Here is a 13,862-nt window from a genome sequence, read left to right as displayed (position 1 = left end):
CACCAGGCTAGACAGGCTGGTCTCAAACTCCTGACCTCGTGATCTGCTCGCCTCGGCCTCCCAAAGGGAGCCACTGTGCCCAGCCAGGTGTGAGCAGTTTCTTTAGTCCACTTTCTGCCACCACGGTGGGGCCCTTGGAAGCCCCTGTTGCTACCATGATAGAAAACAATGAAACTTGTGAGGCAACTTAATAACCACCGACCTCCTTCTGAGTCCAACTGACTAAGCTGAGTGACATTTTTAGGAAGAGCATTAACGCTGAAAACAAACCTTTCCAATTTATGGGACGAGGTAGTCTGGGCAGAGGAAGGGCGGGGACAGAGTGAGCGGGTCTAGAACACAAAACAATGACCACAGTCCCCAAACATCCCAGCTGGAAGAAGGGCAACCCCGGACTGCTCAAGAAAGAAGGCCTAGGCCCAGTTGTGATAGCTCATGTCTGTAATCCTAGCACTTTGGGAGGCTGAGGCAGGAGGATCACTTGAGCCTGGCAGTTTGAGGCCAGCTGGAGCATCATAGTAAGACCCAATCGCTACAGAAATTAAAAAATTTGGCCAGGTGTAGTGGCTCACAACTGTAATCCCAGCACTTTGAGAGGCTGAGGCGTGCGTATCACGACGTCAAGAGATCGAGACCATCCTGGCCAACATGGTGAAACCCCATCTCTACTAAAAAATACAAAAATTAGCTGGTTGTGGTGATACATGCCTGTGGTCCCGGCTACTTGGGAAACTGAGACAGGAGAATTGCTTGAACCTGGGAGGCAGAGGTTGTAGTGAGCTGGGATTGTGCCACTGCACTCTAGCCTGGCAACAGAGTGAAACTTCGTCTCAAAAAAAAAAAAAAATTAGCTGGGCATGGTGGTACACACCTGTAGTCCTAGCTACTCAGGAAAATGAGATGGGAGGATTGCATAAGCCCAGGAGTTCAAGGTTGCAGTGAGCTCTGACCGTGGCACTACACTCCAGCCTGGGTGACAGAGCAAGATCTTTTCTCAAAAAAAAAAGAGAGAGAGAGAGAGAGAGAGAGAGAAGGCCTGCCTAAGCCATGGCCCAATGCAACTCTGCAATCACATGTCAAAGGCCATTCCTACTATCCCTCCTGGGGGCCCCTCACCAGCACAGGCCTAACTACCCACTGCCATGTGTGGGTGCAGGGTAAGGCCCTGCTCAGCAAGCCTGTGGTCTGATTCTAAAGTCGTATCTTGCCATTACGCCACACCAGTTGTAGTCCAGAACCTTCCATCTTGCTGTTGGTTCTCTATGGCCCAGCTTCCTGACCCTGTTTGGTATGAACCTTTGATCAGTTGGGGCTTTAATCCCAGAATCCCATGCACCTGCAACCTCCTTGCCTGAACCTGCTCACACTCCTTCAAGCACAGGCCTCGGCCCTTATCTCAATAACCTGCCTGCTGGCTTCCTCCCCATCTGATAGTTTCACTTCTGGCTCCTCTCAGGCAGCAAAGAGGAGTAAGAAAGCCACAGGCTGCAGCCTGGCCAGTCAGGAAGGTAGCGGCTGCCCTGATTCAACCTTCCTCCTAGTCTAACTACTGCCTCTTCCTCCTCCATTCCCCAGTGACTCCATGAAACTTGGGTTCACAAACTTTAAAACTTCACTAGTGAAGCCAGGTGCAGTGGCTCAGACCTGGAACCCCAGCACTTTGGGAGGCTGAGGTGGGAGGATCGCTTGAGCCCAGGAATTTGAGACCAGCACGGGCAACACAGTGAGACCTCACCTCTATAAATCCTTAAAAATTAGCCAGACGTGATGGTGCACACCTGTGATTCCAGGTACTCGAGAGGCTGAGGTGGGAGGATCGCTTGAGCTCAGGAGGTTGAGGCTGCAGTGAGCCATGATCCCACCACAGCACTCCAGGTTGGGCCAAAGAACAAGACTCCAGCTGAAAAAAAAATTCACTGGTGAGATGTGGTAGATGGCTCAGTGTTATAGGTCAATGTCTCTTAGGTTGAACAGCACCTGTGTTGCTGGGTCTGCCATGATGAGGACCCTGAGATGGTCTTCAGTAAGACTGAGGCAAAGGGGCTAAACCTCACTATAGTGTGCAAGCTCACCCCAGGCCTCAGTAGAATTTATACATACAGAATTTATATTTGTATGCATTACATGTTTATATAGGCATGTATACATGCACATGTATACAGTATGTACGTGCATATATTTATATAAATATGCACATATATACATGAATATGCACATATCTATATATACACATATACACATACATCTCTCTCATTTAAAACAAAATAAAGCAATTAAAAGGGAAAAAACAGAGAAAGTCAACACACACCTACCCCTACTACCACTAGCAACATTCACAACCCCACTGCTAAGATCCTGTCCCAAGTTTCTGAGAAACGTCACTGAAAACTACCTAATCTCTAAATGACAGGGTCTGCCTACTGGCTTTGTCTAGGGACTGGACTCTAGCTGCTCTCCTAAACTGTCCTTGTCACCTTCTTCCCATCAGGAGAAAAGGGGAACCTAAACCTGAACCACTCCAGAGATGGGCTATTTTAAGGATTTAAAGAAAGGAGGGCAACACACGGTCTCGCTGTAACTCCTGGGATGAAGCGCTCCTCCCACCTCACCCACCAGTGAGGGAGATAACATCTCAGGCAGCACCAACATCTATCTCCAGTATTCTGTCATCTTATGATCAACTATGTAACTGCAGACATGCAGGGGAACTTGAATCCTAGAACTAGATGTCCCCAAATAAATGGTTTCTCTGTAAAAGTCAAATGTGGATCAGAAAACAAATGTGAGAAGAGTCCCAGGAACACGTGTTGCACAAGGGCGTCCATTCAATTCTACACAAGTCAACTTTTCCTCCAGGGAGGGTGGAGGTAGAGCAGAGAAGAACACTGGACTGGACAGACTCAAGGCAGGGGAGAAATGGCATTTTTGCTCTTAAGATTCAAATTCCTGAGTCATAGTTGAAATCCCACTGCTGTAATTGTTTTAACACACTGTCTTCACACACACAAGAAGATGCCTTTAAAAAGTTGCACTTCCAGATTCCGTGGTTAAAAACCCATCCTTCTCCCGGGTACTCTAATATAGAAGCTGTGTTGAACTCACTAGCAGCTGTCACAATCTGGCACTTGCTTGGGCTGTGACCAGAGCAGTCTTCCACCCAATCGGAGAAGGCACAGGCTCTGCTGGCACAGCAGGGGTTAATGGAAGCTGACCGCAGCAGAGTTGTTAAGATAATCAATACCACTGAGATACTAAAGCAGCATAAGCCACAATATTGATTGCCAAGCAGATGATAAAACTGTTTATTATGATAATTGCAGGGTCCCTGCAAGATGCTCCCAGCGCTTCCTAAAGCTGTTTACAAAACTAATAAAGATTTGCCATTTCAAGGTCTTCCATTTTAACTGTCCCCCTCCCCTCAACCTCCCACCCCCAAAAAGCAGGCCTCACCCCTGGGCGATTAACATGTTCTTCCCAGGGACAGGCAGTCCGTGGCCCGTCCTGGTTGGAGCTTCACTCTCACAGCCTCTAAGGAACAGACTGTCCTTCTCCACCCTCACCCTGCCCCCAACTTCAGGAAGGGGAGGACGGAAGCACACCCGACAGCCACTCAGGGCCTTCAGATTTCCTCCTTAGGACCCGCCATGTGATAATTGTGAGGTTTTATCGATGGAGGGGGACTGCTCAGGGCTCCTTGGGCTGACATCCATTTGTTCTAACACATTTAAGAAACCACACCACCTTGGTTTGTAATTAAAACTTCTCTGGAGAACTTGGTGGCCATGAAACTAACTGAACATGGTCAAATGCTGACTGTAGAACACATTTCCGCCAACACTACTCAACTGTGACTTGGGCTGCTGAACTGGGCTTGGGTCTCAAGTTCTATCCTGCCCAAAGCACCCATTTAGTTTTTATTAGCCTTCGAAATTAACTCCTCCTTGGTCACAGACACCACCGTTTTCCTCGAGACACAAGTTCTTGAATTATCAGCACGACCTCCAATGCTGTGACCTCACGTTCAAGAGGAACTGCAAAGCAGACATGTTTATCAATATAAGTAGGCACCTCGCAGGTAGTATAGTCGTATTCTTCCGACTGCTCAGGGGAAAGCCACTGGGTCCTGAGATTAAGAATGGCAGCCCCAGGACTTCAGGGCTCTGCAAATACACCAAAGGTATGTTTTCAGAATGGGATACGGGAAAAAAATATAGAACCCGGCCAGGTGCCGTGGCTCACACCTGTAATCCCAAGAACTTTCAGAAGCCGAGGCAGACAGACCGCTTGAGCCCAGGAGTTTGCGATCAGCCTGGGCAACACGATGAAAATCCTAACACTACAAAAAACACAAAAATTAGCTAAATGTGATGGTGAGCACCTGTAGCCCCAGCTACTCGGGAGACTGAAGTGGGAGAATCACCAGAGGCCAGGAGACGGAGGCTGTAGTGAGTTGTGGGAGCTGTGATCAGACCACTACGCTACAACCTGGGCAACAAAGTGAGATCCTGTCTCAAAACAAAACAAACAACCCAAGCTTTTTGTTTGTTTGTTTGAGACAGAGTATCGCTCTGTCACCCAGGCTGGTGTGCAGTAGCACAATCTTGGCTCACTGCAACCTCCGCCTCACAGGTTCAAGCAATTCTCTAGCCTCAGCCTCCTGAGTGGCTAGTACTACAGGTGGGTACCAACACGCCTGGCAAATTTTTCTTATTTTTAGTAGAGACAGCATTTCACTGTGCTAGCCAGGACAGTCTCAATCTCCTGACCTCGTGATCTGCCCGCTTCGGCCTCCCAACGTGCTGGGATTACAAGTGTGAGCCACCGTGCCCAGCCAGAACCCAAGTGTTAAGAAGAACTCAGTAGTCATTCCAACAGCAACTAAAAGGCAAGCACCCATCCCTCACTCAGTGCTGAACAGGTTTGGCTGAACCCACAGCAGCCAAGACTATTTTACCTGTAATAGACTTCTATAGCACTAAGCTTTCAAAACCACATTTGCAATTGAAGGGACACTACTTTGAGAGCTGACAGGCCAAAGAAAGATGATGTGAAGGCTGCTTCCACCTCCCACCTCCCCAATCACAGCATGGAGAAATCATTCACAGTGCTCCTGATCTCCCTGTTACCACCGCCACCTCAGTTTAAGTAGAGGGACCTCTGCCTGCCCTGTTTTCTTCCCATTCAGCTGTGCCCAGCAGCTCTGGGAGGTCACTGTCCACAGACGGTGCCTGCGTACACGTGCGAGCTTCAATGTTGTGGACCAGCACAGACAAGCAGCTCCTTTGTAGACATCTGGCTCTGCCCCACCTACTCCTAATCACAAAGAAATCAGAACACTGGAGCCAGTTTTATGTAGAGTATCATTCCTTTGCCAAAGACCTTGCCATGAACTCATGGATACTACAGCATGGCTGGAAGGGAGGCATCGGGGATTCCTTTAACCTGGTTACCTGCTCTTGAAGGAACTGTTTGGCAACCAGGAATGGCCGGAGGAAATCTGAGGCTTCCCTAGGACTGCATTTCATGAATCATCTGCTCCTAGGCAAAGTGGCAAAGGACAGACAAACGCCACCTCCTGAACTCCAAGCTGGACGCCCTATTCATTCACATATGCCCACGGGGCCCGTGTTAACAAACACCTCCCTGGACTTGGTACCAAAAAAAAGTTTAATATTAAGTCTGGCTAATTCTGCTGTTACCTTTTAACTTCACTTGCACGCATCTGTCCTCCCAACAATAACTTCAGCAAAAAAATACCCTAAGAACGATATGGTCCACGCTTGGAAACCCGCCCAACAGGGCCGGTCCAGCCTGCCTAAGTGCTAAGAACCATTTAGGAGCACTGTAAACCATTAGGGCCATTAGCTCTAATTTGACCTCCACAGAATAAATCAACCCACTAGCAACAAATTTAGAAGCTTTCCAAAGTCAAGTTCTCAAAACATGCAAGGCTCATGAGCACAGACTAGGATGGGGAACAGCCAGCCAGTCCCGGAGCGACTCTTCCTGCTCCCATCTTCCCTGCAGCTGACTGAAGGGTACATGCTCAGCTGGGACATGTACCGATGATCCTTCTCCAGCCACTGGATCAGTGCGCTGTGGCCATCGAGCGTCGGCATGTAGGCTGGACCCTTCCTAACACTTCTGTTCAAGGGACTCGCTCCAGCCTTCCTCTGAGCTGACACCATATACAATCTTCCCCCTGCACTGCTCTAATCGCTTCTTTTCAAAACACACGGATTTCTAGATTCATTTCCAATTGTGCTAACTGGTTCCCAGCAATGGGTCAGAGTTGACCCAGCCTTTCAATCTAGAACAGCGAGTATCATGTACATTAGCCATGATTCCCCACATTAATACATGTGTCAACACAATAAATAATTTCTCCAACAAAACTTATAACCATCAGCATACATTATAAATTTAAATTGCAAAATCATCTTAATTTTTCATCTTTATTCTTCACTGATAATTACTGACTGCATGTTTTAATACCGATGGCACTGCCTTGATGAAGCAGCAGGCAATGAAATAAACCATGGTACCGGCCAGGCCCAGGGGCTCGTGCCTGTAATCCCGGCACTCTGCAAGGCCAAAGTGGGAGGATCACTTGAGTCCCTGAGTTTGAAAACAAGCCTGGACAACATAGGGAAACCCAATCTCTACAAAAAAAAAAAAAAAAAATTAGCCAGAAGTGGTGGGCACACCTGTGGTCTCAGCTAATAAGAGAGGCCAAAGCAGGAGGATCATTTGAGCCCAGAAGTCTGAGGCTACAGTGAGGCAAGATCACACCACTGCACTCCAGCCTAGGCAAGAGAGCAAGACACTGTCTCAAAAAAATAAAAATAAAAAAGAGCCAGGTGTGGCAGTTCATGCCCGTAATAACAGCATTTTGGGAGGCCGAGATGGGTAGATCACCTGAGGTCAGGAGTTTGAGATCAGCCTGGCCAACATGGTGAAACCCTGTCTTTACTAAAAACACGGAAATTAGTCAGGCATGGTGGCACATGCCAGTAATCCCAGATACTCAGGAGGCTGAGGCAGGACAATCGCTTGAACCCAGGAGGTGGAAGTTGCAGTGAGCTGAGACTGTGTCACTACATTCCAGCCTGGGCAACAGAGGAGACACCATCGAAAGACAAGAAAAGAAAGAAGGAAAGAAACAAACCAACCAACCATGGCACCACCAAAGTCCACTAGGCAATGCAAGAACCAGGCTAAGAATAAGCGTACTAGATAAGTAGACGGTGCACAGGGATAAGTCAACAATCCTTTGGTTGTTTCAATGACAGAAACATACCATATAATCATTTCACTCATCTCTATAGTGCAGAAGGAAGAAATAAGTGGGAAGAATATTGGCCAAACGAGTTAGCAGCAACAGGAGAACCAGGATGCAGCACATGGAGTTCTATAACCCAGGAAGAATTGCCAAAAGCTGAGTAATCCATTCCAGCTCCACCCTGCATGAATTTCCAGGTATCAAATTATATGTTAATTATGCGGATGCGAAGTTATATGCGGGGAAGTGGTGTTAGTCAGCACCCAGAGGGTGGAAATTCAGTAAAAATTCAGTTTTGTCAAGCATGTTTCATGCACAGGCCTGGGGCTCCTCTGGCTCAAGAAAAGAGGAAGTGGGAGTCGGGAGGCCCAAACCTTCCCCTAACAAGGCTTCCACAGCCAATTCGCTGGCCCTCTCTAGACCAACTTTCCTGACTTATAAAATGGAACAAGGTTTGTTTTTTCTTTTTCCTTTCTGTTCAAATCAGAAAGTGCTAAGTCCTGGCCCATTTCTGACTCAGCCAGTCAAAAGAGGGGCACGCCTCCCTAACTACAGCAGGGTGGAGAAGGGCAGCTGCACTTAGTGAGATGGAGGGGAAGCCAGTACACCCGTCCCTTGGCACTGTCACTTGGCAATTTCTGAGGCTTAAGATGGCACAGCGTTCTCCCAGGTCTTGGCCTGTAAATGCTGGGGAAATGCACTGTACCTGTGAGGAGACAGAACACAGGGATCTGAAACTGCTCTGAAGCCCGTGTCCCCGGCTGCGAGAATGCTATCAGTCTCACACATCGTGCCCCTGCCTCCGAGGCCCCCATCACCACATACTGATCTTGCCCTGATTTGAAGCGGGAGAGAGCTACGGGGAAGTCCAGGCCTGTCCCAGCCAGGGATGGGCCAAACACATAGGAACTGAGTGCTGAAGACCTTGCTGTAGCTGCTGAAGGATCTTAAAAAGGATCCACCGTGGAGGAGCTGAACACTCTCTTCTTTCCAGTTCTTCTCACTTTCAATGATTTTTTTTTTCTAATAATGTACCCAACAGGCAGATATCAGAGAAGCACTAAACTAACACCTTGGAATGGGTCGATAATGGCTGGGCACAGTGGCTCACTCCTGTAATCCCAGCACTCTGGGAGTCTGAGGCAGGCAGATCACTTGAGGCCAGGAGTTTGAGACCAGCCTGAGCAACATGGCAAAACCCTGTCGTGACTAAAAATACAAAAATTAGCCAGGTATAGCAACACAGGCCTGTAATCCCAGCTACCTGAGAGGCTGAGGCACGAGAATCGCTTGAACCCAGGAAGCGGGGTTTGCAGTGAACCGAGATCACACCACTGCACTCCAGCCTGGGAGACAGAGTGAGACACTGTCTCAAAAACTAAAATTAAAAAACAGAGACAAATGGGTCAATAACAAAGAAGTCCTATACACAGCACAGCATATATCGTATAGCATGAGTACCACAAAGTATAGCAGTCCCTCCTTATCCGAGGCTGCATTTTCCATGACTTCGGTTACCCACAGTACAGTACAATATGATACTCTGAGAGAGAGGAGAGACCATATTCCCATAACTGTCACTATAGTATATTGTTATTATTGTTCTTTTTCATTATTAGTTATCACTGTTATCTCTTACTGTGCCTAATTTATAACTTAAATTTCATCATAGGTATGTAGGTAGAGAAAAAGACATAGCCTTCCTAGGGTTTGACACTATCCTCCCTTTCAGGCATCCACTAAGCATGTTGGAATGTTTCCCCCAAGGATTGGGGGGAATCGTGTCATGGCTAGGTGTGTATGCTCTGAGGTGGCATCCCAGCACAGAGGCCATTTAACAGCAGCAAATCTGCATCAGACTTTGGGCCTCAAGTTCATCACTCACATGATGGGTATAGGATCATCGTTACCCCATAGGGTTGTGAGGATTAATGAGACAGTGAAGTATTTAGCACAGCAGACGCTTAATCAGGGTTAGCTATTACTGCTTATATTAGTATTTTTTAACACACAAAGAACACGTTCTCATGTCTTTTGACAGCAATCCAACAAAGGCTGTATTCTTAATTTTGAGGTTGAAAGAAGCACAGAGACTTGTCCATGGTCACACAAAAGTACTCAGACTTCCAGGCCAGTGTCTTTTCCATTCTGTTTGTCCAGGGTGTTTCACCGCACACCCCTGGCCAGGGGCTAGAGGGCCGAACACTGTACATTCTAATCATTAGCCAGTCAATGTCTATCTGAGCCGATCCAACCAGCACAAGTCTGTGACTGCTCAGATATAACTGCTTGGCATGATGCTAAGGTGGGTATTTGGGGTTTTAACAGAGGAGCCCATGAAAAGAAAAATGTAAAGCAAATAATACAGTAGAGGCAGTACAAAGATACAACAAAATGATGCCCTTAGTTGGTGGCGGTGGGGGGCTCTCTTCCCCTCTCACAGGCTGTCACTGAACTGATCTTCCTGACACAGTCAACCATTAAAAGTCCCCAACTGGCAGGTCCTGGTTTCCTCTAAGTATCCATCTCCCTCCTTGCTAGAGCAGAGCCTCCAAAATGAAAGGGTTTCTCCGCCTCCCTCTAGGCTTCCTGAGAAAGGTTATGAGATGGGTTATCAGCCTCCCTGACCTCTGCAGTCATCAACAGCACTTCTGCCTCTCCCATCCCCCCAAGCAAGGATCCTACAGCCCAGAGCCAGCTCCCCGGCCTTCCCCCATTAATGCCTTTCCCCTCCAACAGCTATCACAAGAGGGCTGTTTTGTGAGAGGACCTCCGGCTGACCTTTGCTGACAGGCTCCAAGCTCTCCCTGTAAAGGGATCTAATGTGAGGCGGGGTAATTAGCAACCAAGCAGTAATTGCAGCTTCTAACTATGCTGGGCCAAGATTGCAAAAATTCTCTGGGGGGCGGGGGGCGCTCCTAGGGATCCCAACCCACACAAAGGCATCTACTCACAGCCAAAACAGGGGACTCAGCAACATTTCTTGGGGAGGCCAGCACTTCTCCAGGTCTTAATTAAAGTGGGACCCGCGTAAGGAGACGGACAGCAAAAGGAAATCAGCAAATAAAGGAGACTGACCAAGAAAGAAACATATGGCTTGCTTGGAAGAGCCCATTCAGAAAGGTGCACGCTCTCAAGGTAGATGGCCGTGCACAAGAAACTCATTCCAGCCATGGAAGGAAGGCAGCAAAGAGCCTTCAAGAGGCATCAAAAACTGTGAAAAGGCCGGGTGTGGTGGCCCATGCCTGTAATCCCAGCACTCTGGGAGGCCAAGGTGGGTGGATCACCTGAGGTCAGGAGTTCAAGACCAGCCTGGCGAACATGGTGAAACCCCGTCGCTACTGAAAATACAAAAAGTAGCCAGGTGTGGTGGCAGATGCCTGTAATCTCAGCTACTCGGAGACTGAGGCTAGAGAATCCCTTGAACCCGGGAGGCAGAGGCTACAGCGAGCTGAGATCACACCACTGCACTCCAGAGCTGGTGACAGAGCTAGCCTCCATCTCAAAAAGGAAAAAAAAAAGAACTGCAAAAAGGCAGGGCACATGATGACAAGTCCACCTAGCCTGGCTGGCCAACATCCTCCCTCAGCCCAGTCCTATCACCCACTCAACAAAAATCACTCCTTACCCCAGCAGCCTGTATGCCCTACTGTTCACCATAGAAGATTCTAGATGCCAGTCCGTGTGGTCTGCCCTAAGAGATGTGTAGAATCATCTGCTTTGATTTAGTGATTCCGCCAGACCCATCCACAGGCTTCCCATTAGCTGCCTACATGTATGTAACATGTTTCAGAATAACGTGCCAAATCCCCACTGGGAAATAAAGAGGTGAGCACTTCCATAGAAGAGAGCAGCTGCCCTCTTCATGACTCTAAAAATACCTGTAAGTGCACAAAAAAGAACACTGTCAGATGAAAAAGAATCGTCCTTCCTCACTCTAACCAGACAGTAAGAGACACCCAACAGCACAGCAGCACCTGTCTCATCCTTCCTAAGCAAACCCCTTATTTTTCAAGCCCACCACCCCTCACTCCAATTTCCTTTATCTGCTTTGTACTACAAAAGTCACTTCGCTGAACTGCTGTTTGCTCACGATAACTCCTGAACCTCTGTCCTCAGGAGAGGCGGCAAGTTCAGGGGGCAGGGTAGCTTTTCCACATGGACCAGACTTTCTGCCAATCTGAATTACACCCTAGACGTCTTCAAACTCCATTTCCTCTGCCACTGTGCTGCCCGATCCCCCAAAGCATTCGAGGCTGTAGAGACTCTCTGGGTTGAATCCAGTCACAAAAACCAGGGTAGCAGCAGCCAAGTGCACTCATTCACCCTCCATTTCCTTCTCCAAACAATTAATATACTTAATAACTCCAGCCCCGACGACAGACTTCTCAGACACCCCTCTATTAACCTCTCCCCGCTACAAGCAGTGCGTCTCCACCAGAATTCTTCTGTTCCCTATCGCTTAATCATTTTTTAATCCACAACAAGGACTCTGTGCCACACTGTGGTTTTGTTCTCTCTTAATCTTTTATGAGGGACCTTATCAAAAGCTTTTAGAAAATACAAGTGAATTTTGCCTACCAGGTCATCTTTATTATTTTAGAATTCTTTATGAAGAAATTGCAGACTTTAACATCGTAAATGAATATTTAAGACTCAGCATTCACTTGGACGTGCAAGTCGGATTCAGGTTGTATTTCAGTCGCTGTGTTACTTCCACCTTTAGAAGGATCCTTGTGTGCCTCCTGGGAAGGAATGACTTCCCCTCCCCAAACCCCCAGGTGTAATTTCTGGGATTTTCCCAAGACTTTCTGGACCAACTGAAATTGAGTCAATATTGAGTACCAACGGGACTTAGAGTGCATTAACAGAACCTCAAACGAAGGAGCAAGTCACCGAGCCAAGGGGGCCAGGATATGGCAGCCTCCCCGATTTCTACCTCCTCTACCTTTCCCCAGGTGGATGGCAGGGAACAGCACAGGCTCCCCTGCCTCACAGCTGGCCCACACATCTGCAGGGAGCCAGTGACAGCTTCTTGATGTTGACACCACTTATGGTGCCTTCTAACACCTGTTTGTTGCAGCTATTATTTCTAATTAGCACTTCTCAACAGCGCTGAGCCAAGCGCAAGATTCCCCCTGACGGAACAATTAAAGATGCACAAGGGGCGGGGGTGTTTACTAAAATTATTTTCTTGGCAGGTTTCAAGGTAAACCGTCTAGTCAAATGCACATCTCTTCAAGAGCTGCCTGTGGACAGGGGTGAAAAGCTGTAACAATATTTTGGAACCCCTGTTTGAAAGGCTTCCCATCAAGTAAAATAAAGGGTTAAGGTAATCCAGTTACACCAATGTGTTTTCCTGATCACCGGTGGCATCCTCAGCCTTCCCAGTCACCTGCTCCTAATGCCCCATTTAGTTCAATGCTGCGCTCCAATCACCAAAAACGTAGACACGGTTGCCACCCCCACAGCCAGATGAGAGGTGCCTGCCACTTCTCCAAAACGAGACAGAGAAATTAACATGTTTCAGAAAATATTCCACAGAGTGTGGAGTCCAGGATATGCTTTATCCTTGAGGAAAATCATCAATGTCGAGTCATAAATGAATGTCAATTAAACGGGTCACCATAAACAATCTGCCCAAACATTCCCCTCCATTCCAGACATGCCTCTCCAATCTGGGTGCCCTGGAGGACAGAACGGGAACTGCAGGTCCAGGCACTCCATTATGGCAATCCAGCAAGCCATTCAACACCAACTTAATGAGCTCTTGAAAGGAAACAGGAAGTCTATAAAGTAATTTAAATAACTTCCAGTCCTGAAATAAAGGAAATTAAACCGCTGGCACAAACCTCTCTGATGGACACCTTCTTTGTCCCTCCAATCACAAATACAAATACAGTAGTCATACGCCTCTCCCCAAGGCCAGCCCCCAAATTCCTCCAATATGAAACACAAATGCTGTCAGTCCTCAGAGCTCTCCAAGCTACTGCAGAGGCTCGAGCCACAGATGTAGCATGGTGTGCAGCAAGAACACAGGAATCCGCCCACAAGCCCCATGAGGAGTCCCGCGACTCCCTAGCTCAAGACCCTGGGCCAATCACACAACTCCACGGGGCCCCAGCATTTCACCACCAACGAAGGGAAGCTCCAGGCCTGGCCAAGTGACCTCTGAGATTATTAAGAGGCTCAAATGAGCACATGAGAACAGTGCCAACGGAAAACACAAATAAACGTCGGTATTTTCCAGCTGCTCAGGGCCTTAGGCTCCAGAATTTCCCAATGTTCTGCTCAAAAGGCACTGTCCTAGCTTGTTAATTATGAATGCATATTCAAAAGTTCTTTTATGGCTGGGCACAGTGGCTCATGTCTGTAATCCCAACACTTTCAGATACCGAGGTGGGTGGATCACCTGAGGTCAGGAGTTCCAGACCAGCCTGGCCAACATGGTAAAACCCCGTCTCTACTAAAAAACACATAAAAATAAGCCCAGTGTGGTGGCGGGTGCCTGTAACCCCGGCTACTTGGGAGGCTGAGGCAGTAAAATCACTTGAACCTGGGAGGCTGAGGTTGCAGTGAG

The 13,862-nt window shown here is 47.9% G+C and overlaps 1 protein-coding gene across 1 annotated transcript in view; it reads right to left on the bottom strand.

Annotated features, from left to right (window-relative positions):
• The window catches only part of ZFHX3 (zinc finger homeobox 3), a 279,630-nt gene that overhangs the window by 209,422 nt on the left and 56,346 nt on the right, over positions 1–13,862 (bottom strand). The gene's annotated exons all lie outside the window — the stretch shown is intronic.

The sequence above is a fragment of the Sapajus apella genome, unplaced genomic scaffold (genome assembly GCF_009761245.1).
Source record: "Sapajus apella isolate SASKATOON/1434 unplaced genomic scaffold, GSC_monkey_1.0 scaffold15, whole genome shotgun sequence".
Lineage (NCBI taxonomy): Eukaryota > Metazoa > Chordata > Mammalia > Primates > Cebidae > Sapajus > Sapajus apella.
Note: the sequence above shows the minus strand (reverse complement) of the source record. Positions and strands in the feature narration are given on the sequence as shown.